The sequence below is a fragment of the Mobula birostris genome, chromosome 11 (genome assembly GCF_030028105.1).
Source record: "Mobula birostris isolate sMobBir1 chromosome 11, sMobBir1.hap1, whole genome shotgun sequence".
Lineage (NCBI taxonomy): Eukaryota > Metazoa > Chordata > Chondrichthyes > Myliobatiformes > Myliobatidae > Mobula > Mobula birostris.
Window position 1 is genome coordinate 95,197,681 of NC_092380.1, and position 22,747 is coordinate 95,220,427.

The 22,747-nt window shown below is 40.2% G+C and overlaps 1 protein-coding gene across 5 annotated transcripts in view; it reads right to left on the reverse strand.

Annotated features, from left to right (window-relative positions):
• The window catches only part of LOC140205260 (leucine zipper protein 2-like), a 562,336-nt gene that overhangs the window by 310,825 nt on the left and 228,764 nt on the right, over positions 1-22,747 (reverse strand). The gene's annotated exons all lie outside the window — the stretch shown is intronic.

A 22,747-nucleotide genomic window follows, 5' to 3' on the forward strand; every position in this document is an offset into this window, starting at 1 on the left:
AAGTCCATTTGTAAGCTCCTCCCTGATTACCTTTGAGCCCTGTCAGTTTCTTGTTTCCTCAACCTTAAGTATGCTTCTTTCTTCTTCTTGTCTATATCTTCCATATCCTTTGTCTACCTTGTTCACCCTACTATCCTTTCCTTATCTCAATGGGATAAGCGTATTCAAAACCCCATGCACATGCTCCCTACATACTTTACACTTTATCGTTGCCAAACAATTGGTACTAGAACGTACAATCATCACAGCAATATTTGATTCTGCTCTTCCCACTCCCTGGATTACAAATATTAAATATTTAAAATATTAATATTAAAAATTAGGAAATATTAAAAAATTAACTTATAAATCATAAATAGAAAATAGAAAAATGGAAAGTAAGGTAGTGCAAAAAAACCAAGAGGCCGGATATTTGGAGGGTACAGCCCAGATCCGGGTCAGGATCCGTTCAGCAGTCTTATCACAATTGGAAAGAAGTTGTTCCCAAATCTGGCCATACGAGTCTCCAAGCTCCTGAGCCTTCTCCCGGAGGGAAGAGGGATGAAAACTGTGGTGGCTGGGTGGGTCGTGTTCTTGATTATCCTGGCAGCACTGCTCCGACAGCGTGCGGTGTAAAGTGAGTCCAAGGACGGAAGATTGGTTTGTGTGATGTGCTGTGCCATGTTCATGATCTTCTGCAGCTTCTTTCGGTCTTGTACAGGACAGCTTCCATACGAGGTTATGATGCTCCCTAGAAGAATGCTTTCTACGGTGCTCCTATAAAAATTAGTGAGGGTTTTAGGGGACAGGCCAAATTTCTTTAGTTTTCTCAGGAAGTAAAGGCGTTGTTGGGCCTTCTTGGCAGTGAACTCTGCTTGGTTGGACCAAGTCAGGTCATGTGTGATATTGACCCTGAGGAACTTAAAGCTTTTGATCTGTTCCACTTGTGCACCACCGATGTAAATTGGGTCGTGCGGTCCACTGCTCCTTCTGAAGTCAACAACCAATTCCTTCGTCTTGCTGACGTTGAGGGATAGGTTGTTGTCTTCGCACCATTCCACCAGGTTCTTAATTTCCTCTTTGTGCTCAAACTCATCATTACCCGAGATACGGCCTACAATTGTTGTGTCATCAGCAAACTTATATATTGAGTTTGATGGAAACTTGGCTACACAATCATGGGTGTACAGTGAGCACAGCATAACATCTATTGTGCATTTCTCTCAGTACGTCGGTTGCAAATTTATTTCCAAAGTTCCTGCCTAATAGCATCATAATTTGGCCTCCCACTATAAAATATTTTCATAAGACCATTAGGCCCTCAAGCCTGCTCCAGCATTCTATCATGGCTGATTTATTATTCCTCTAGGGCTTTTGTTTTTGGGTCAAAGGAGGCTCAGAGGCAACTTGATAAGAGGCATAGATAGAGTGGAAAGCCAGTGCCTTTATCCCAGGATGGAAATGCCTAATTCATGAGGATATCCTTTTAATGTGAGTAATGGAATGTTTGGAAGAGATGCTTTTTACACAGAGAATGATAAGTTCTTGGAATGTGGTAGTGGTAGTGGTAGAGGCTAATATATTGGGGATATTTAAGAGACCCTTAGATACTTGGATGAAAGAAAAATAGAAGGTTATGGACTATGTAGGAGGGAAGGGTTAGATGGGTCATGAACTACGTTTATATTGGTTGGTACAAAGGCTAGTACTGCAGGACTATTCTACGTTCTATGTTGAAAAAGACAAATTGGATAAATTGGAGGAGTGAGGAAACTAAAGCAGAGCGAAAGGGAGCAGCCGAAGAGGAGAATGGTAATAGTAAAAGAAAAAATGAGAATGTGATAGAGAGAAAGAAGAAATAAATTTAGAATGTCACATCCAGAGAAGACAATGAAGAATCATCACCAGTACTTTTTAAGAAAAATGTTCTTTCCCCATTTCTTTTGGCTTTAACACAAGTTCTTCACTTCTCAGTCTGCGGCATCTGCTTAAACTCTTCAAGTTTGCATTAATATACATTAGTGGAAACAGATGTCTGGGCAGTCTCTATATACTGCCTCATCTCTCTTTTCACTTCTGTGCAGGGAATGAATGTTCTCAGGTTACCTTGGAAGCAAATTAAAAGTGGAATTACAGGAGAGTGAATTGTTACTAGCTGCATAGGAAGCAAAAAAAAGAATAACTTAGTTGAAAAGCAAAGAAGAAATATAATGCTGATGCTCAAAATCATATAAGAATAGACAATGTTGGAAATAATCAGCAGGTTAAACAAGATCTGTGAAGAGAGAAAAAGCATTGATGTTCTAGGTTTATAACCTTTCATTAGAATTCAAATAGCTAATATGGGTAAACATGCAGTCAGTAGCCATTTTATTAGGTATATCTGTACACCTGTAAATACCTAATCAGCCAATGGTGCACCAACAACTCAGTGCATTAAAAGCATGCAGACATGGTCAAGAATTTCAGCAGTTATTCAGACCAAAGATCAGAATGGACAAGAGATGCGACCTAAATGACCCTGATCACAGAAAGATTGTTGGCGCCTAATGAGGTGGTTCGAGTACCTCCAGAACTGCTGATCTCCTGTGATTTTCACACACAGCAGTCTCCAGATTTTACAGAGAATGGTGCAAAAACCAAAAAAAAAAAAAAATCCAGTGAGTGGCAGTTCTGTGGGCGAAAATGCCTTCTTAATGAGAGAGGTCAGAGGAGAATGGACAGACTGGTGAAAATCACAGGAAGGTGGCATTAACTCATAAAATCATACACTACAGCAGTGGTGTGCTGAAGAACAAATCTGAATGCACAACACAACGAACTTTGAAGTGGATGGGCTACAACAGCAGAAGACCATGAACATATGTTAGTGGCCACTTTATTTGGTACGTTCTGTACCTAATAAAGTGGCCACTGAGTGTGCATAATAAGTCACATGCTGGCAGGAAAGGCAAAACTTGGACTAGAAAACACAGACAATAAAGAAAATAAACATAATAAGGCAACCATTCACTTTCTTTACATTAAGATCACAGTCAGATAAAAGAGAACTCTCAGCAATAAACCACGGTATGAAAAGTAAAAATGAACACATCTAGTTCTGCATAATTCCCTTTCACTCTGTATTCTTCAAAACATGAAAGTGCAAAATTAATGTTGATAATAAAAACGTGATGTCTTTTTTAAAGAAAGAGTAAAATAACATCAAAACAAGCAAATCACTAGGGATGGATGGTATTTATTGCAGTCTGCTGGATGATGCCAGGAAAGCTATTTGTGAGGATTTGCCAGTCGTTATAAGGAAACCATAGTACACAGGGGATGAATCTTGGATTGGAAACGGCCCATAAATTAGAAACAGTTCCAGTGCTGTGTTCTATATTTAAAAGGAATATAGAACACAAATAAGCAACTAATTACTGCTTAGGTTCAGTGCCGTTCCATGTTAATTAAAGGAACTGATAACCTACAAGAAAATCTGAGAAACATCAGTACAATAAAAATCAAGTAAAAGAGTAAATAACGTAAATTCTAAAAGGAAAATCATAAGACGACAAAACCATAAAACATAGGAATGAGCCATTTAGCCAATCAAGTTTGGTCCACCATTCTATCATGACTCATTTATTATACCTTTCAACCCTATTCTCCTGCTTTCTCCCCATAACCTTTGACTCCCTGACTAATCAAAAAATTATCAATTTCCACTTTAAGTACACCCAATGACTTGGCCACCACAGCCATCCGTGGCAATGACTTCCACAGATTTACCACCCTCAGATGAAAGAAATGTATCCCTATCTCCGTTCTGGAGGGGTGTCCTTGTATTCTGAGGCTGAGCTATCCAGTTCCAGACTCCCCCAATATAGGACACATCCTTTCCACATCCACTCTACCTAGGCTTTTCAATATTTGATAGGTTTCAATGAGATCGCCCCTCATTCTTCTGAACTCTAGTGAGAACAGGCCCAAAGCTATCATACGCTACTCATAAGTTAACCCTTTCATTCCTGAGATCTTTCTCGTGAACCTCTCCTGGATTCTCTCCAATGCAAGCACATCCATTCTTAGATAAGGGCCTCAAACCTGCTCACATACTCCAAGTGCATTCTGACCAATGCCGTATCAATCTTTAGCATTACATCCTTGCTTTTATATTCTAGTCCTCTCAACATGAGTGATAACCTTGTATTTACTTTCCTTACCACTGAATCTACCTGCAAGCTAACCTTTAGGGAATCCTGCACGAGGACCCCAAGTCTCCTAAAATTATGTCTGACAACTCTCCTTGAATTTTTTTAAGAAAGTAACACCTGATGTGGACTTTGAAATATTCTTGACATTTTATCCCTGGAGTTCAACATTCACAAAAGGGTGTTAATCAAATATAAAAGTCTCGTAATTGAGGGTAACACCCAAGAATGCAAAATAGCTTCAATGAATGAGAAAACATAATAGGTGCTCTTGAAAGTAAGATGTCAAAGGCAAATACTGAATGGGATGTTGCAGAGTTGGGACTGTACAACAATTATGAAAGTAACATACTTATACTTTTATACTTTATACTTCATTGTCGCCAAACAATTGATACTAGAACGTACAATCATCACAGCGATAGTTGATTCTGCGCTTCACGCTCCCTGGAGTACAAATTGATAGTAAATACTAAAAATTTAAATTATAAATCATAAATAGGAAATAGAAAAGGGAAAGTAAGGTAGTTCAAAAAGGCCGAGAGGCAGGTCCGGATATTTGAAGGGTACGGCCCAGATCCGAGTCAGGATCCGTTCAGCAGTCTTATCACAGTTGGAAAGAAGCTGTTCCCAAATCTGGCTGTACGAGTCTTCAAGCTCCTGAGCCTTCTCCCAGAAGGAAGAGGGACAAAAAGTGTGTTGGCTGGGTGGGTCATGTCCTTGATTATCCTGGCAGCACTGCTCCGACAGCGTGCAATGTAAAGTGAGTCCAAGAACGGAAGATTGGTTTGTGTGATGTGCTGCGCCGTGTTCACGATCTTCTGTAGCTTCTTTCAGTCTTGGACAGGACAACTTCCATACCAGGTTGTGATGCAACCCAGAAGAATGCTTTCTATGGTGCATCTATAAAAATTAGTGAGGGTTTTAGAGGACAGGCCAAATTTCTTCAGCTTTCTCAGGAAGTAAAGGTGCTGGTGGGCCTTCTTGGCAGTGGTTGGAACAAGTCAGGTCATTTGTGATATTGACATAGAGAGAGAACCCTAATCCAATTACAATTATTTTATGAAGCATATAGGCAATATATAGATCAGAGAATAAAAATTACAGATTTTCCCAAGAAGGAGTGTTTGGATTCCTTTTAAAATTTCAGGCCATTTTAAAGAGCACAAGATAAAGATTTGATACTGTGTTAAGTTAAATGTATTTTTGCCAAGTCATGCACTTTAAATTCATTTGAAATTACAACATATCAAACCATACTCCAGAGCAACAGTAGTTCAGCAAAATGACAATTTGGATTTTTCCAGACAAGAATTAACATACTTGTACTCACCCACTGAGCCTTCACATTGACACCCCAGGTAACTAATTGTCCAGAACACATTACAAAGTATTTGATATGTGTGAGGAAACCAGCTGGATCGAATTGAAATATGGTTAATGAGTAGCATGAGTTAGAATATTCATTTCAATGTTAAATCAAGTTCATAAAGCAAAACAATGAGAGGGAAAGAAATCTTTGGATAAGAAAGAAAGCTGAAATAAAATGAAAGAGAATATTAAAATAGATTTCTACTGCCTTTGGAGAGTCATAAAGGCCTACCCCACAGAAATGAGCCCTTCAATATACTCTGTCCATGCCAAACTTTTGCCTAGCTACTCCAAATGATATTTCCCCAAATTAGTACTGTATCATTATATGTCTTTCCATTTAAGTATCTGTTAGAATGCCTCTTAAATGTTGTAATTGTATCTGATTCCATCACCCCCTCTGGCAATATCTTCCAACTAAGACTTGTCAACTCCAAAGAAGGTTGATGAAAGCAGATTTGTCTGTAAGGACTTGAGTAACATCAAAGTCCTGCATGGTAGGCTGGTACAGCTGATCAGACCCAAAATGGTAGTAGAAGGTAGTGTGGAATGGTGTTTATCTAATTGGAATTCTGTGAGTAGTGGTGTAACTCTGGGATTGGTGCTGGGACTTTTATCATTTGTGATATATATTTTAACAACTTGGACATGAACGTAAGAAATATGATTGCTAAATCTAATGATAAGATAGAAAATGGTTGTGGGGGAGGTTGGCTAATTCTACAGTAGGACATAGATCAGTTGGAAAGCTGGTCAGAGCAATAGCAGGTAGAAATTAAGCTTAACAAGCATGAGGAGATGAAGTTTGGGAAGTCAGAGTAGGACAAATACAGTACCAGATACTAAAAAATATGGATGAATAGCGAGCCCTTGGGGATAAGGCCATAGTTCTCTATAAGTGTCAACATGTGGACAATATGGCGAAGAAGCCTGATGACATGCTTGTCTTCATTGTTAGGACATAGAATATAAGAGTTGGGCATTATGTTGAAACTTGATGGAGCACTAGTTAGGCAGCACTTGGAGTTTATATGTAGTTCTATTTGCCACATTACAGAAAGTATAAAGAGCATAATGGAGATTCACGAGGAGGTTGCGTGGATTGGATGACTTCAGTTATAAATTTGTTAGAATAAGCTTGTTTTGAAGGGAATGAAGGTGAGATCTATCCTGATAGAAGTATGCAATATGATGAGAGGCATAGACAGGTAGATAGCCAAGATCTTTCTCTTGTGGTGAAGGGTGCCAAAATAGGAGGGTACAGGTTTAAGGTTCAAGAAAGAATTTTGAAGGGAAGCTGAGTGGCAAGTTCTTAACAGAGAGATGCCTTCTCAAGAAACTCAGTTAAATTAGTGAGACAGGACTTCCCTCTTCCAGTGTTGACCTGTTCACCTGTTGACCTATCCTAATCAGTCTGGCCTTTCCAAATATATATAAATTCTGCTCCTTAGAATCAAGATTTGAAGGAATTGAAATGCTTTCAAGGTACAGTACCAAAAAGGTTAACTTTTCAGTTTTTAAAGCTTATCATACTAGCAAAAGGGAACTTGCACTGGAATTGACAAGTCTTATCTTTCTCAGGCCAATTTAATCCATGTCTGTCAGGAATGTGCAGGAACTTCAAGCAGTTCAATGTATTTGAATGGTAATTCAGACACTGAAATACCATTATCTTGTAATTTCTGGAGCTGAAAACAATTCCTATAACCTTCATATATTTAGCCTCAAAGGCTCATGAACCACTGTTGGAAAGATGATGTCCGGCGTCTATGTAGATGATGCTAAGAAAAGTAGACTCTTTACTATATTTCTAATATTCACTCAGTGGCCACCTCTATTAAGTACACCTGTGCACTTGCTTGTAATGCAAATCGTATGGCAGCAACTCAATGCATTAACGCATGCAGGCATGGTCATTGTTCAGACCAAGCAGCTGAATGGAAAAGAAATGTGATATCAGTGACTTTGACCAGGGAATGATTTTTGTGCCAGACAGGGTGGTTTGAGTATCTCAGAAACTGCTGATCTCCTGCATGTTTCATGTACAACAGTCTCTAGAGTTAGCAGAGAATGGTTAAAAAAAATCCCCAAAAAATCCAGTGAGTGGCAGTTCTGTGAACAAAAATGCCTTGTTGATGACAGGATGCTATTAGTAACTCAAATAATGACACATTACAACTGTGATGTGCAGAAGAGCATTTCTAGACACACAACACATTGAACCTTGGAGTGGACAGGCTACAGCAGCAGATGACCACAAGCATACACTCAGTAGCCACTTTATTAAGCACAGGAGGTACTTTATAAAGTGGCCACTGATTCTTCATTACAGTCAAGTACCAGACTGGAAACAAGTCCATTGCCAACCAATGCTTCTAATCACATGCAGGTCATTCAGTAAAAACAACCATCAAAAGAATAATTAAGAATTTCAAAGGGCATATATTTATTTATAAGCTTGTTAATTTCACTTCCAAATCAGCTTACCTCTAAATATTTACATTTGGCTGAAATAACTGTTTAAAGTTTTGCACTTGAGTATTTTCCCTTGCAGACTCAGAGGTATGACTGTTCTAATTATACAATAATATTCTGAAAACAATGTGCAGTACTGCTTTAGAGGTTTGGAGTGAATCTTGACAATAAATTACTTGGAAAGAAGAATTTTGTTTTATAAATATGGTCATCTTAAGAAATAGTAAGTGCTTGTGGTCCACATTAATGTGATCTGGAATGTAGAATCTCATTATACCTGCCTTTTGCTAAGTGTGTATTGACATGTTAGCCTATGGCTTCCACTACTGCAAAGATGGAGCTAACTCAGGCTGGAGGAACAACAGCTCATATTCTGTCTGGGTTGCCTTCAACCTGATGTCATTAACATCTAATTCTCTAACTTCAGTAATTACTCCCCCTTTGCCCTTTTCGCTCCCTCTCTCCCCATTTTGGTTATCCTCTCACTCTCTCTCTTCTCCTCACCCACACATTACCTCCATCTGTTTCCCCTCCTTCCCTTTCTTCCTGTCCTATTGTCCTTCCTATTAGATTCCTGCTTCTTCCCAACTATAACTTCCCAGCTTCTTATGTCTTCCCCTCCCCCCCAACCCATCCACCCACCTTTCCTGTCACCTGGGTTTACCTATCACCTGCCAGCTTGTATTCCTTCCTATTCCCCCAGCTTCTTATTCTGGCTTCTGTCCTCTTTCTTTCCAGGCCTGATGAGGGGTACCAGCCCAAAACGTTGACTGTTTATTCCCCATCACAGATGCTGCCTGACTTGCTGAGTGCCCCCAACTCTTTACGTATGTAGCTCAAGATTTCCAGCAGCTCTGCAGAATCCCTTGAGCTTACACTTGGAAAGTCTTGGTTATTTTGTATGTTCTGCCCGCATGATATGAGGTAGATAGTAGGAAAAAAGAACCGCATTTCACAAACTCATATTCAAAGCACTTTAAAAAGCATTTGTTGCTCTAATGTGGGAACTATGGGAAACAATTTGTTCACACCAGAAAGAGTGATGAGATAAGTGACAGCTTATTGGCTTTGGTTAAAGGATAAATATGAGTCAGAATACATGGCCCAAATATGTGAGCTTCTATTATTTTGTAAGCATCAACTTCTGTGAAAATAAGTCGTCACAAATGTTTATCCGAGACATTTATAAAAATGATCAGTTGTGTCTGTGTGTTACCTTGCAGATTGAGAATAACTGTGGTGTCCTCTAATGAAAATGCCTGCGTGCAACAAGTATCCTGTTTCCAGACATCTGTTTTTGTTGTGGTGTAGCTGGAGCAAGTATCTGTAGAATGTGACCCCAGGGAGAGGCGTGATGGTCAGTATCCATCCATCTTAAGCAACCTTGTGGACTTACATCTGCGCAAACCATTTGTCCAACAATCTGACAATCTGGAGGAATGTATAAGCCAAGAATTCTCCTGCCGACCCTTTGAAATTCTTCTGATGGCTTGGTGCATTGATTTGTTTTATTTTAGGGGTGGTGAAGAATGGAAAACAAAGTCAGGCCATCTGGTGTCCAAAATTAACCAAATGTCCATCTACATTGAGAGTGCGCTTGTTCACCAGAGGTCCTCAGATGTGTTCGGTTTATAATCTGCATCCTCAACAACACAAAGGATTGTATCACCATTTTGGGGACTATAAAAAAGACACTAAGTCTGTATTTGAAAAAAAAATACTCTCTTTCAAGCTATAAAGTGGGGAATATATATTCAAATGTAGTCCCCGCTTTACAGTTTGCAGAAGAATACTGATCTCTTTTAGTATACAGTATCTACAGTAAATGCAATTTGCCGGAGCTTATTAGTTGTGTTAAATTCAAATCTAAAGGGCAAGGAATTAGTTCTAATTTATACAATCCTAGCTGAAAAATGGAAGGCCTAACTGAATGATGAAATATTTTTAAAATAAACATCATGTTCTTTGATGACGCACCTGTGAAAATATCAGCATATTCTTTAAAATACTGGTTTTTCCCCATTTGACTCAGGCATTCAGAATTTGTGGATGATATCATGTATAAATAGTCTTTTGCTATAAAAAGCCTGATGTATTCAGTGCCTGTAATCACCTTATCTCTTAAGGAATTCATTCTTTTTCTTGTTGGTTATCTTTCCCTTTTTTAAAGTGTTTTATTTTAATGCGATCATTTGCCTTTTGTTCTTTCTCAGCTTTCAATGGAATTAGAATTTCTTCCGAATAACCCCTTTAATCTCTTGAGTCAGATCGTTGAATAATTCCAGTGCTTTTGGATTATATGCTGATATACTGATGTACATGTTGCTGCCTATCTTAGTTCACTCCACTGATCTGTCCACTCTATCTAACCCCTTCAAAAATCCATAGAAATAGGCCTTTCTCTTTACGAAAATAATAATTAGAAACAGTAATTAATAGGCCTTTTCTACAGGTCAGGCAGCATCTATAGAAAAATAATTAACTTTTGTCACAACTTGGAAAATGAGCAAAAGATAAAACAAGTTGGATTTTAGTGAATATTTGTGATATTGTATGAGGGGTGATTGGTAAGCTCATGGCCTAAGGTACCCAATTTTCAAAAAGTTCGCACATTAATTTTTCAGCATAGTCCCCTCCTACATTTACACACTTAGTCCAGCAGTCATGGAGCATACGGATCTTGGACCTCCAGAAAGTGTCCACAGCAGGGGTGATTGATAAGTTTGTGGCCTAGGGTAGAAGCAGATGAGTTATACAGCTCTCGTTACGTGCACATGCAGTTCAACTCTTTATGCAGAAAGTTTGAAGTTAATAACTCATTTCCTTCCACTGCAGGCCACGAACTTATCAATCAACCCTGATGAATTATTAACTTCAAACTTTCTGCATAATCACTCAAAGAGTTGAACTGTATGTGCATGTAACGAGAGCTGTATAACTCATCTTCTGCCTTAGGCCACGAACTTATCAACCACCCCTGCTGTGGACACTTTCTGGAGGTCCAAGATCTGTATGCTCCATGACCGCTGGACTAAGTGTGTAAATGTAGGAGGGGACTATGTTGAAAAATAAATGTGCTAGGTTTTATAAAATTGACTCCTTCTACCTTAGGCCACGAACTTATCAATTACCCCTCGTATATTGCTGTCGGTAGGTTGAAGTCAAGTCAAAGTAAAATTATCAAAGTACATATATCTTACCACTTGCCACCTAAAGATTCATTTTCTTGAAGCAATTAAAAGAAAATAAAGATCTACAAACCATAAATACATGATAATAAACCTATACGTAAGTAAAGACAAACATCTAAGGTACAAAAGAAAACAAATTTGTGTAAGTGAAAAAATAATACTTAGAACATGAGTTGTAGAGTCGTTGAAAGTGAGTTTTTGGCTGTGAAATCAGTTCAGAGTTTAAGTAAGTGAAGTTATCCATGCTGCTTCAGGAACCTGGTGCTTGTAGGGTAATGACTATTCCTGAAACTGGAGGTGTACCACCTAAGGTTCCTGTACCTCCTTCTAGATGGCAGTAGTGAGAAAAGAATGTAACCAATGTTCTGTGTTCTATGGTCAGAATATAAGATGACATTTCACAAGCACTGCAGTACACTTCCTTTTTGAAGCTTGCGGTATTTGCAGAAGTAAATTCACGTGGAAGAAACATGCAATTATACTGTGGTTAAGGAACCATAAGAGACAGCATTAGATTAACACAACCTTACAGTTTCAATTCCACTCTAAATCTTTTCAACTGTTTGGTCCTAATTGAGAACAAATCCCACGATCTGACTTTTATCTTTATTTCACTCAACACTTCCATAATGTTTGCCTGTCCTGCATCAACAAGCCATTTATATTGGGCTGAATCGATATGTCAGGTAAGCGAGGGCTTTGAAGAGAACTGTTGGCTCTGAGCCTCAGCATGCCTTGTTCTTTCACACATGCACGGCCAAAGGCAGAAGTCCAAAATGAGCAGGAGGTCTGATGCTGTTGCATCGAACCATCTGTTTGAACGGTGGACTTATTGTTGAGCTCAGTGGTAAAGCAACAGCTTCCTGAAGTGAGGCTCCAGATACACTGTGCATCCAACCTTCAGCTTTGTAGCAAGGAGATTTTGTACAGGAAGCATTAGTGCACATGAATACTTGAGTTATTTTACTAAATCGTTTATAATCATATATTAATTTTCTAATCATTGTTTTTGATTGAATGAAACTGCTTAGAACTCTCCCTGCCTGTTCGAACTACTGTTCGGTGAAACGCCATTGCGGTTAACCCCCTGCATCCAATAAACTTGGGCAAGCACTGAGAGTGTAATTCTGGGATGATTTGGCCTAAAATCAACCCAGTATACAATGGGTTGTAATTGGGCACAGCACTGTTGTTCAGTACTGTACATATACTTCACCCTAAGGCAGGCGAAAACATGATACTTCTGTGAAAGTTCTGCAATACTAAACACTCTTGTTGTTACAAAGTATATAGGGGAAAGTTCACAGTACTGTCATTCAGAACAAGTGGCTCCTCAGACAGAAAAGGGAGTTGTGATAAATACGTAATTTTCAGATCAGCAATTAGCAACTCCATTGGTGCTCTGTAATCAGTGCTGGGACCTCAACTATTTATTCTTAGCAGTGTAGAGGAACTTGGTGCCCAAGTCCATATATCTCTCAAAGTGTCTGTGCTAGTTGATGGGATGGATAAGAAAACCTAGAGTGTACTGGCCTTCAATAGTTGGTAGATTGAGTTCAGGAGCCACGAGGAAATGATGCAGCTCTATAAAACTCTGACCACAAAAGTTCTGATTGCCTCATTGTGAGAAAGAGTGCAGAGCAGGTTTGTCAGGATGCTGCCTGTCTTATGAGGAAAAGTTGAGCAAACTAGAGCTTGGAGCTTGGAGTGAAGGAGGATGAGAGGCATCTTGATAGAGGTGTGTAAGATTACGACAGGCATAGACAGAGTGGCCAGTCCGAACCTTTATCCAGAATTAGAGTCAAAATCAGGATTAATACTACTGGCATATGTTGTGGACTATGTTGTCTTGCGGCAACAGTACATTACAATGCACGATAAAAATCTAAATTATAGTGAGAAATGTAGATATAAAATACTAAATAAGTTGTGCAAAATGAGAGCAAAAAGGAAAAGAAGAAGAGTGAGGTAGTGTACAGGGGTTCACTAAACATTCAGAAGTCTGATAGTGGAAGGGAAGAAGCTGTTTTTAAAATGCTGAGTGTGTATTTTCAGGCTCCTGTACCTCCTCCTCGATGGCAGCAATGATAAGGAGGCAAGATCTATATGATGGGGGTCCTTACTGATGGATGGCACATTTTATGCGGCGTCACCTTTTGGAGATGTCCTCGATGCTGGGGGAACTAATGCCCATGATGGAGCTGGGGGAACTAATGCCCATGATGGAGCTGGCTGAGTTTGCAACTTTCTGCAGCTTTTTCTCATCCTGTGCCGTGGCCCCTCCATACCAGGTGGTGATTCAACCCGTTAGAATGCTCTCCACAATGCATCTGCAGAAAGTTGCAAGTCATTGGTGACATGCCAAGTCTCTTCAAGTTTCTTATGAAATATAGCTGCTGTTGTGCCTTCTTTGTAATTGCATCAATATGTTGTGCCCAGAATAGATCTTCAGTGATGCTGACACCCAGGAAATTGAACTTTTTCTCTGCCGATCCTTTGATGAGGTCTGAATGTGTTCTCTTAACTTCTTCTCCCTGAAGTTAACAATTAATTCCTTGGTCTTCCTGAAGTTGAGCGCGAGGTTGTTGTTTCAACACCACTCAACCAGCTGATCTATCTCACTCTTGTATGCCTCCCTGTCACCTGAAATTTGGCCAACAATTGTTGTGTCATCAACAACTTTATAAATGGCATTTAAGCTATGCCTAACCACACAGTCATAGGGAGGGTAGAGCAGTGGCCGAAGCATGTATCCTTAAAGTGTGCCAGAGTCAATGTCAGTGAGGAGGAGATGTTATTTCCGATCTGCACAGACTGTGGTCTCCTGGTGAGGAAGTCAAGGATCCAGTTGCAGAGCTTGGTACAGGTTTTGGAGCTTGTTGATTAGAACTGACAGTATGATTGTGTTGAACAATAAGCTGTAATCAATAAACACAATCTAACATAGGTATTGCTATGATTCAGTTGATCCAAGGCTGAGTGAAGAGACAATGAGATTGCATCCTCTGTAGACCTACTATGATGATAGGCAAATTGCATCAAGTAAGCAAGACTTGATTCTGGTAATGACCTCTCAAAGCACTTCATCACTGTAGATACGAGTGTAAATGGGTGATAGTTGTTGAGGCAGCTCACCCTGATCTTCTTGGGCACTGGTAAAATTGTTGCCTTTTTGAAGCAGTTGGGAAACTCTGACTGCAGTAATGAGAGATTAAAAGTGTCCTTAAACACTCCAACCAGTTGGTTGGCACAGGTCTTCAGTGCCCTCCCAGGTACACCATAACGTGTGAGGGTTCACCCTCATGAAACTCATTCTAAGATTACAGAGTCATCAGCTGCTGCAGGAATCACACGGGTGTAGTTTTCTTCTCTCTTTTAAAGCGTGCATGAAAGGCCTTTAGCTCCTCTGGGAGTGAAGCAACACAGCCATTTGTAATGTTAGGAAGTAATGGCCTGCAAACACTGCCAAAGCTGATGTGCATTCAATTCCTTCTCGAACTTTAATTGGAATTGTTTCTTACTCTTAAAATAGCCCTCCATAGGTCGTACCTGGACTTCTTCTAAAGTTCTGGATTATCAGTCTTGAATGCCGCAGATCTAGTCCCCATCAGTCTATGAATCCCCTGGTTCTTCCACGGCTTTCGGTTTAGGTATGTCTGGTATTTTCTTGAAGGCACACAACTCATCCACACAGGTCTTGATAAAGTCAGTGACAACTGTGGTGTATTTGTTCAGATCCAAAAATGAATCCCTGTACATTGTCCAGTTCACTGACTCAAAGCAGTCCAGTAAGAGCTTCTCCGCCTCCCTTGACCTCACTGCATGCTGCCTGTACACTGGGAGAATTACCACCAGGTAATTAGACTTTCCAAAGTGTAGGCACGGATGGCATGGTAAGGTTTTGATGGTGGTATAACAATGGCCAAATGTGCTGGCTCCTCTAGTTCCACAGATGTTATATCGGTGGTAATTGTTCAGAGACTTCTTCAAACCAGTCAGTATGAAATCCCCCAGAATTATAGGGAAGGCATGAGGGTGCACAGTATCCTTCTAGCTAATCATACGGTGCTCATCTCCTCCAATGCCTGACTGACACTGGCCTGAGTGGAATGCACACTGTTACCAATATGATGGTAGAAAGCTCCCTTGGCAAATAAAATGGACGACACTTGACCACTTGATATTCCAGGTCGGGTGAACAGATCTGAGACAGAATCATCACACTTGTGCACGAATTAATCATGAAGCATTCTCCCCTTCCTCTACCTTTAAAAGACTTGACTGGCCTGTCTTAATGGAGAATGGTGAAGCCATTGGGCTGCAGCACTGCATCCAAAATGGTGGAGGTCCACCATGCTTCTGTGAAGCAAAGTACACAGCAGTCTCACATACCCTCTGATGCTGCAATGTTCTCTGAGGTCTTCAGTTTTATTTTCCAGAGACTGTACATTCGGCAACAGAATAGTCGGGAATGGTAGTCGAGTTTCATTTGTGCCTGTGAACCAAGGTGTCTTTCCCACTTCTGTTTTATTAAAGAGGGTGTGGGTGCGTGGCCAAGTGGTTAAGGCATCGGACTAGTGATCTGAAGGTCGCTAGTTCGAGGCTCAGCTGAGGCAGCGTGTTGTGTCTTTGAGCAAGGCGCTTATCTGCATATTGCTCTGCGACGACACTGGTGCCAAGCTGTATGGGTCCTAGTGCTCTTCCTTTGGACAACATCGGTGGCATGGAGAGGGGAGACTTTCAACATGGGCAACTGCCGGTCTTCCATACAACCTTGCCCAGGCCTGAGTCAACATCGAAATTGGAGGACAGCCGAAGAAGAGGGAGATTTATTAAAGGGGAATTGAACTCAGGACCTGAGTCTTCCAGCTGGGATCCATTGATTTTGAGGATCAATAGATTTTTTACATGCCTTAAAGCAATGTTGCTTGCTGAAGTACCTTTGGCTGTGACTGTGCATTTCAGCTGTAGTATTCCTAAACAGCAATATTTGATTATTTTCATAGAAGGTGCACACAACGAGATATTTATCAGCATCACCATTCCCAGGCTGGCAAGACCAATATCAGATGTCATCTATTTATGGTGAGGGGAGGAAAGTTTAGGAGAGATATTCGGGGTTGGCTTTTTTACAGAGAGGAGGTTATGTTTCTGGATAACACTACCAGAGGTGGTGGTAGAGGCTGAAAAATGGAGGGTTATGGGTTCTGTAGGAAGGAAAGGTTAGACTGATCTTGGATTAGTTTTATATAGGTTGGCACAATATTGTGGGCTGAAAGGCCTGTACTATGCTGTGTTCTATTTACAATCTACTTTAATGACTTAGATGAGAGGATTTATAGTCAACTTTACTAATGTAAAAAAGTTGGTTAGGAAGCAGTGAGATGGACATAAAGAACCTGTTCAAGGTTAAAAGAGTGCACCTAAAGTAGGCAGATGGGAGAAAATGTGAATTTAGCTACCCAGAGAGAAAGAGAAAAACACAAATTTTGTGCTAAGTGGAGTGAGACTACAATATGAGCAAGAGGATTTACCATTCCAACTGAATGAAGGGCAAAATGATTGCAAACAGTTTCAGCATGTAATTAGGAAGGCAAACTGTCAGCCTTTTATGGCAGGAGATACTTGGGAATGTTTGATGCGCTGTGCTGGTGAGAATGCTCCTGGAGAGCTGCATATAATTTGCATTCCATATCTAAGCAAGGATAAACTTGCTTTGGGTACAGCAGAGAGTAGATTCACGAGGCTGATTCTGAGGAATAGATATTGAATAGAGAAGAAGAGAAATTGAGCAAATTAGTCCTATCGTCACTTGTGTTTCAAAGAATGAGAGGAAATCTATATTGAAATGTACACAGTTCTGAGGAAGACTGAAAGAATGGATGCCTTAAGCATTGTTTCAGAATAATTTAGGACGGAGATGTGAAGTTCCTTCTTTCAGAGGGCTGTAAATTTTTGAAACTCTCTATCTGGTGCAGGAGTTCCCAACCTGGAGTCCACTGAACCCTCGGTTAATGGTAGGGGTCCATGGCAAGAAAAAGGTTGGGAACCCCTAATTGTTGAGGCAGACTCTTTGGGTAGATTTGGGGTGTGGAGATTAAAAAGCATGAACTGGAAAGGTTATATATAGTGAGAGTGAGTGTATTGAAACTCAGATTGTCCATGAATGGCTGATCTAGTTCACATGGCCAAATTGGCTGTCCATGCTCCTATTTCTAATGTTTTAGTGCTGTAACATCTACTTTCCAAGCAATATTAGATTATGAGAACACTCAGTCTTCTTTTATTGTCATTTAGAAATGCATACATGCATTAAGAAATTATACAGTTTCTCCGGTGTCATATCACAGAAAACAAGACAGACCAAAGACTAACACTGACAAAACCACATAATTATAACATATTGTCACAGCAGCGCAAAGCAATACCATAATTTGATGAACAACAGTCCATAGGCACAGTAAAAAAAAGTCTCAAAGTCCCGAGTCGATCAACTCCCGAGTCCTCGATAGCAGGCGGCAAAAAGGAGAAACTCCCTGCCATAAACCTCCAGGCACCGTCAAATTGCCGATACCTTGGAAGCAGCAGACCACAGCCGACACTGAGTCCATCCGTCCAAAAACTCTGACCTTCTGAGCAGCCTCTCCGATACAGCCTCCCGAGCGCCATCCTCTGCCGAGCACCTTCGACCTCTCCCTGGCCACTGAAACACGCAAAGCTGAGGATTTCGAGGCCTTCAGCTCCAGAGATTCCAGTTACCACACAGAAGCAGAGGTAGGCAAGCAGACATTTCAGAAGTTTTCCAAATGTTCCGCTATGCACTCATGTCTGTCTCCATCAAATCAGGATTTGATGTTGGGAGGGCCACCACCTACTCCACAATTCCTCCCCTGCCATCTCACCCACTAAATCAATTTGGATCAAAAATGCAATAGCACCTGATGGATTATAACTCCAATGTATGGGGTGTTTAATTCATATAATTAAAAAAATACCACAAACACCTACTCTCAAAGATTTAGAGCAATTTATTGCAGGCAGTTTCAGCATTGCATTTCCCACTCTGCTGAGGACTTTAGTGAAGTGATACCTCAGAATTTCTGGAACGGTTGAAGGAATGACATATAGTGGGAGTAATTCCTGACTGGGGAGTAATTCCTGATTGGGAAGTAATCACAACTTTGCACATCTATTGCTAAATTCTGAAAGGAAAATCCCAAAGTGCTTATTCCATGGCAGATAACTTTTTTTTTATATCTAAATGAGACTATGCAGAATTTTAGAGAATGACAATATAAAAACAAAATTAAATACTTTCTCCAAATTAAAAATTAATGCTAATTCTGTAAATATCTTTCAAATGTATGACCAAATAATTCAAAATATTTTACTGTTGTGGCTTGAGGCTTGCATGGAACAATCACACAGATAGAACTGATGCATAATCACACTTGGTAACAGTCAAATTCTTATGCCAGCATTGTTTGTTGCTCATTTTGCTTGCTGTCCATGATTATCAGAGTCTCTAGTGTTAGACAGATGCTCTAATTCTGGAATGCAGCCAACTGAGCCATAGCTATTCATTTATAATATCAATTCCTAGACTAAATGAGAAATTAGGCAAGTAATTCTATATTCAGTGATCATCATGTAGCACTGTAGAAGGTTTAAATGTGTTGCAAATCACCAACAGATAGGAAGTTATTTCTAATATCTTTTAAAATCGAAAACAGACATTATCAATCATTGTCAACCAATTTTAATCACACTCAAACTATCTTCTATGCATATTGGTGAAATCATTACAATTTATGACTGAATGCTTAAAAATGATTTAATAGGTATTCTGTAAAATACACATGCTCTCATCTAAAATACCCAAGTGGCTAATGTGTCCTCTAATCTAGGAAAGGAATCACAATTTGCAATCTCCTTTCTATAACCACATTCCCCAGCTCGTGTAATTGCACTTGCCCCTCAATTGAGGAAATAGTTACAATGTGAAGATCTCCTTGACTGGTGCCTTCCTGGGAAAAAGGGAAAGACTGTTCCGCAGGTGAAGAGGAATCTGTAAAATGATTGAGGGCTTTGGAGGATGAGATGGAGGAATGGTGAGAGGCCAGAAAGCTCTCAGAGCATGTTCAGAAGTAAAGCTCAAATTAAATTTCTTTTCAAAGTATGTGCTATACTTTGTAACCATATATGGTATAGAACCATATACTACCTTGAGATTCATTTTCTTTCAGGCATTTACAGGAAAGTGAAGATCTATAATAGAACTTACAAAATCTATACGTGAACTGACAAAGACCGATATGCAAAAGAAGACAAACCGTGGACATGTTCAAAAAAACAGAGAACATGAGTTGTAAAGAATCCTTGAAAGTAAGTTTGTAGGTTGTAGAATCAGTTCAGACTAGTGGGTGAATCAGGAGCTTGATGGTTGTAGAGTGAAAACTGTTCTTGAAGCTGATTGTGAAGGATCTAAGAAACCCAGTAGAACCCATTGAAAAAAAGACCAATGAGGAAAAGAAAAGAACAAATGCTGCAATGATAAAAAGTAAGCAAGTAACACTCAGAATGAAGGTTTACAAAGGTAAGTTCACAGCCATGAAACCAGTCATCACTGCTGCCAGTCCAGGAGCTCATTAGTTTTAGACCACTTTGTCAGTTCAGCAGAGAGAAAATTAAACCTCACCGAGCAGCAAGTTAAATATCAGCTCAGCCCTTACATCCGGTTCTAACACCCTGACCTTTTCAGTCTGGCCTGGCACTTAAAACAACCAAAGCTCAGCTCGTTATTCACTCTTGGACCTGAGATCTGCTGCTTTGATACGCTCTCAAGCTCGGGACCCACCTGTACCCAACTTTTCCAATTGGACCCGGTGTTTAAATTGGTCAAACATCTGCTCATTCTTCCCTCTCAGGCCCTGGCTCCAACTCCTCAGGTCTGCCTCTTCGAATCAACTCCAAGTCCTGTTCAGCAATGGCTGAACATTCCTCGCTCTGCCACCTCAATTCAGCCTATACACACCACACCACAACCATCCTGCACCTTTGAGACTTCAGTAAGTACCACAAAAATGCCAATTTGTGCAGGCAGTTCAAAAGCTCGACTCTGAAAGGGAAATTACAGTCTATTGATTGCAGTGATCATTTTTCAGAAAAAAATGTGATTAATGAAGTAGGATGTAGTTTGATTTACTGCCAGAAAATCATCATTGTTTTTCATCAGTGCCATCTTAAACCAAAATCTCATCAAGCTCATCATCTCTGATACTAACAAATCGAGGAAGTGCTTGACAAGCTTCAGGCACTGCTCAATGCACCAAATTGCCGATATGTTCACACCAAATCTTTCTATCAGCAAGACAAGGGTTAATGTACAAACACTCCATTCCAACCAATGATACTCATTCATCAGACACAGCATATCACCTCATGATGGCAACCTTCTATACCATTTGGTGTTTTATGACACCTGAGACTAAATTTACCAGGTACAGTAGGACTCTGCCAGAGCATTCTGGACTGCACCCTTATTACCTCTTACATGACAGCATACTCTTATGTGTGCATGCAGCACTTGAATGCGTAGAGTCATCAACCATATCATTAGCTGATGGATCCTACCATCCAGTATGCACCCTGAGTTTGCCAGGGTAGCTTTAAAGCAACTGGCAGATTTCCACAGAATAAAAGCATTGGGATTGCTGTGGGGGTACTGACCTATAAGGGTTAATGTACAAACTTGAGACTTGCCCTGATCATTCATCTCATTCTCCCAGTGGTGCTTTCAGGAGAAAGTTTATCAATGCAGGCCTGACTTTGAGGGTTGAGTTTTCATAGACATCTTGAATTCAGGGGAACGATCCAAATTCCAATCCTAAATATCACACCTCTCCATGCAGTCAAGCAAACAGTAGAAAATACCAAACCATCATGGGATCATAGCCACAACCAAAGGAATCAATCAGCAACAAACCTGTAAGTGGCTGATGATTCCTTTAAACAGCTCTGCTGGGGAGTTTTTCCTACAGTTTACTGCTGTTCAATTACTCAAGCATAAGAGAAAGATTTCCTACAACAATGAGCTCCAACATGCAGATGCTGGAAATCCAGCATGCCAACCTTTTCACCTTATTTGGAATCGAACTGGGCCTTCCCCCCCACATAGACCTCCATTTTATTATCATCCATCTGCTTACCTGGGAGTTTCTTGGATGCCTCTAATGTGTTTGACTCTGCCGTCACCCTGATGGTGTGTTCCATGCACCCAGCACTCTCTATGTGGGAAACCTATCTCTGACATACCCCTGTGCTTCCCTCCAATCAGCTTGAGGTTGTGGCTATTTCTGCCTGGGACAAGATCTCTAGCTGCCCACTGAACTTGTGTCTCTTGTTATCTTGTACACCTTTATCAAATCATCTCTCACGCTCCTTTACTCCCAAGAGAAAACCTAAGCTCAGTCAACCTATCCTCATAAAGCACAGCCTCAGAATAGAAAGACTTCCCTTTAGAACAGAGATGAGTAGGAATTTCTTTATCCAGAAGGTGGTGGTGAATCTCTGGAATTCAATGCCATAGACAGCTGTGAAGGCCAAATTGTTGGGTATATTTAAGGCAGGGATTAATAGGTTCCTAATTAGTAGTGGCGTTAAAGGTTACGGGAAAAGGCAGCTGAATGGGATTAAGAGGGATAATTAATCAGCCATAATGGAATGGTGGAGTAGACTTGATGGGCCAAATGGCCTAATTCTGCTCCTATGTCTTATGGTCTTAAAATGCTGGTGGAACTCAGCTGGTTGCCATTTTGGGCCGAGATCCTTCAGTGGGATTGTTTGGTGATGGTCTCAATGCTGCCTGACCTGCTGAGCTCCCCCAGCGTTTTGTGTGTGTTACTCATGAGAACAAACATGGCTCCATTAGTGAGAAGACAGCGTCACTTGCCAAGTGATATCATAACCTTGGTGTGATAAAATTATTACTAAAATGGCATCTGGTATGATCTGTCCAACACTTTGGATTACCTCTTTGAAAATCCATGGTCATGCTTAGTGGCTAGAAAACACACTCCTACCTTGCCCTGCAGTCCAGTAGCTCACATTACACCATTTCTTTGATTCTGTACTGCACAAAATGGTCCAAAATAATTTTTCCTTGCTAAGGATATAATATATTACAGTATTTACAACATTTCCTTCTTTGGAAAATAATTTGGTGCTAAGATCTAAATAGTATCTTCAGTTTGTTAAACTACAAATCTGTGAATGAACGACTATGCAGTTTGTTACTAATGCAGGTTTGAAATGAGTCTTAGAAATGTGGCTCTGGGGAGATGAATTTCATAAAAATAATGCATACGAGCTTCACATCATAACTTTTCATAGACTAACTGGAAGCTTGCTGCTAAGAAATTAGATAATTAATGGATTAGTACCTCATCTGGTTCAGCAACCTTTGACATAATTCAGGCATAATGCAAGTGGACATTGCCACATAATTAACCGTACTAAAGAAACCCATTCACAGTAAAA